The sequence below is a fragment of the Egretta garzetta genome, unplaced genomic scaffold (genome assembly GCF_000687185.1).
Source record: "Egretta garzetta isolate BGI_Z169 unplaced genomic scaffold, ASM68718v1 scaffold946, whole genome shotgun sequence".
NCBI lineage: Eukaryota > Metazoa > Chordata > Aves > Pelecaniformes > Ardeidae > Egretta > Egretta garzetta.
In genome coordinates, this window is record NW_009260032.1 from 188,285 (window position 1) to 191,281 (window position 2,997).

A 2,997-nucleotide genomic window follows, 5' to 3' on the forward strand; every position below is an offset into this window, starting at 1 on the left:
TCAAGACCACAAGATCACTGCTGACAGCAACAAAGTGAAGCCAGGCCTCAAGACTTACACTTTTCCATCTGACAGCAGGTAAAGTCAGGTCCTCGGGTACTGCTTTGGCTGAGGCCACGAACGAGGACAGAATTATTTTACAGCAATCACTCTTTTCAAAGAACGATTCAGATTGACAGCAAAGCCGCCCTTTTCACTCAAATCTTCAAAACGTTTGTCCTGAATGGATAAGCCTCGCTCCCTCCCATCCAATACACAAAAATCCAAGCCTGGTTTATATTTCCTAACAATACTCAATTTTGTATTTTCTTCACAGGTAAACTAAACACTACCATTACAGAAGCGACGTAAGCAATGAATGAAAAGTGACAGCGGGGAGAAAAAACACTGGTGGCAATAGGAAAGTAAGCAGCTGATCACTCCCTTTTTCACCACCCAGAAATAATTCTAACCACTTTAAACCTCAGTTCAAACTAATCATTATAATTGGCAGTACAATTAATTTATTTATTTATTCGGTTTTAAAGAATAAAGGTGCCTGGCTTCTTCTAATAGTCCATATTTTTCTGGTTATTTTAAGATCTGAGACCCCATTCCTAAACTTGGTAATTATTTATAGTTATAACTCGGTATTATATACATTCTCCCAGACTTTGTTACAGGTGCTTAAATGATGGGAACAGGAAGATCACAAAAACCCGATAACCTCAAACAAAGAGAGAGAATCATATTCATACATTTTTAAGATTCTTTTGAAACTACGCTGTGCTAATACACTATGCTTAATTGCTACCCATCACATTTCTGTCAGAGGCAAAATTGTTTAAAAGCAATGCATGTCGAAAAAAGCCCAAACATGGTAGGGCTGACACTTAACCCTTTGGCAGAAGCCACGCTAACGAGCCAGTTACTAACCTGAAAGGAATTATGTCCATTCCCTATACACAACTGCATATATTAAGAGCAAGTAAATAAATAAGAACAAGCATTGTTTTTCTATGCCAATTTAACTAACAGTACACAAGGAAAATAAGTTCAACTAAGGAATCTTTTCAAAGCCATGAACAGGTAAACAGAGAGCTCTAGACTTTGCAGTAACACAAGGGGCGAGACTCCTAAATCTCTGCAGTTGTTTTTTTGCCACCAAGAGAAACCTTTGAACATATTCAAAGAGTTAGGCTGCAATTCAGTAAATCTTGAAACCACTGCAGACTACCTGGTGTACTCAGTCGAGGCATTTTAACTACTCCAAGAATTAAAGTAGGCATGACACAGAACAATACCAAATGATGTGTAACTTCTTAATTAAAACCAAAAAAGAGGAAAGTGATAACAGTTCACCACTGAAAGAAGTTTGCTCCATATCTTAATGTGCTACCCAAAGAAATGCTTATGCTAACAAAGGAAGTATTATTACTTGTCCTCATTATCTTTATTAAACTACATGAAAATACAGCAGCTACGTACCAGACCAAGACCCTAAGCTGTAATTCTTTCAAAAAATACACACCTGTCTGCAACATGCCATAAAATCTGGCACCCCTCCGCTGCCTCCACCATTAAAAAGTGCTTTGATTATTTGATTTGCTTATTACAGAAGGTATCTTTTCCAAAGAGAGAGATTTGTGCATGCGTGCTACAGGCTATTCAGTTCCTATAAGGACTGACTTTGGTAATCACATCACCAGCTCTTATAAGGTGTTTGGCAGTTGCAAGAATTTCAGGGATCAGTACGAGCTGACATCCCAGCGGTCCAGCTCTAAATAGGGCCAGCATTCATTTTACACTACAAGTCATTACTGAAGTCAAATGTTTATTCAAACACCAAAACATCTGCAATTGGACAGTATAGCTCATGGGGGAACCCCTTAATAATGCTACTTTTTATTAGTCACCATGAAGGTAAATTCTCAAGTAACAAAGAGTTAAGGAGCCAGGATTAAACACAGCCAAAGATAAAATAATTTTAATTAAAGCTTATCTCATGACACATTAGGTATTCTGACTGTATTTTCATCTGAGTAAGTCAGTGCAACTCCTCATAAAGGCAATTTAGTACTGGGTTGACTAGGCTGTTAGAAAACTAACAAAAAACCCAAACAAATGAACAAACAAAACCAGACTAAAAGTGTTTTACCGAGGAAAGAATTTTAAGCCCATGATTTTATTTTAAGCTTAAATGTGCATAGCTGTTTCTGAAAAGCAGAGTACCTGAGAATGCTGCTTAGCAAAGTCACCTGCAGGCAGAAGTATGTATTCCCAATGCTTGCACTAACGATTAAAACTTCCCAAGTCTCCAAAGATTCAGTTTCTAGTTGTTCATACCTGTAAACTGAAGAGGAATTTTTCCACCTAACGGGATTACTTCAGTAGTGCTTCGGTTATGACAGATTTATAACAACTTGCCACAGAAATTAAAGTCGGGAAACTACAGGATCAGACCAGACAAAGAATGAAAACCTTCTGTATTAGCATCCACTGGAAGGTTCTCTGGAAACAGCAGTTCTAGAAAGAGTTCTGCACACAAAACCTGATCCCTGTTTCTGTGTAATTTCTATGGGTTTTGAATCATACGCGGCTCTAAGGCATGCTCTTTCTTCCACTCATTGCCTTGTAAAAAGACTCATAAAACCCAACAAACAACAAGGAGAGCACCGCTGACTAAACTGATAAAAACAATGATAGAGGCGGCACCCACAGCAAACAAAGGGTGAAAACTTCAGAACTGCAGTCTTCCAAGTTCTCTGTGATAACAGGAAGCAAAGTGTTTTCTCGTAGAAGTAAACAACATTCTGACTTCACGTTACCTACCCACGAGCAAGGAAATAAGAAAGCTTTCCTCACCAAGGGGACAGACTTTTAACGACTGCTTTAATGCCTAACCCCGGACGAGGGAACCTCCTCAGCAAGCGATTGAGGCAGGGGAAGTCTGGAAATCACTACTCAGCGTTTGAAGGGAAGGTGCTGAACCTTTTTTCGATAAAACCCCGCAAAATT

The 2,997-nt window shown here is 38.8% G+C and overlaps 1 protein-coding gene across 4 annotated transcripts in view; it reads right to left on the bottom strand.

Annotated features, from left to right (window-relative positions):
- Positions 1 to 2,235, bottom strand: part of TSC1 (TSC complex subunit 1) — a 27,167-nt gene extending 24,932 nt beyond the window's left edge. For all 4 annotated transcript variants that reach the window (XM_035896543.1, XM_035896544.1, XM_035896541.1 and 1 more), the window contains exon 1: positions 2,212 to 2,235. The gene's annotated coding sequence lies outside the window, so the exon portion shown is untranslated. The remainder of the gene's footprint in view (positions 1 to 2,211) is intronic.
- Between the last annotated feature and the right edge of the window lie 762 nt (positions 2,236 to 2,997).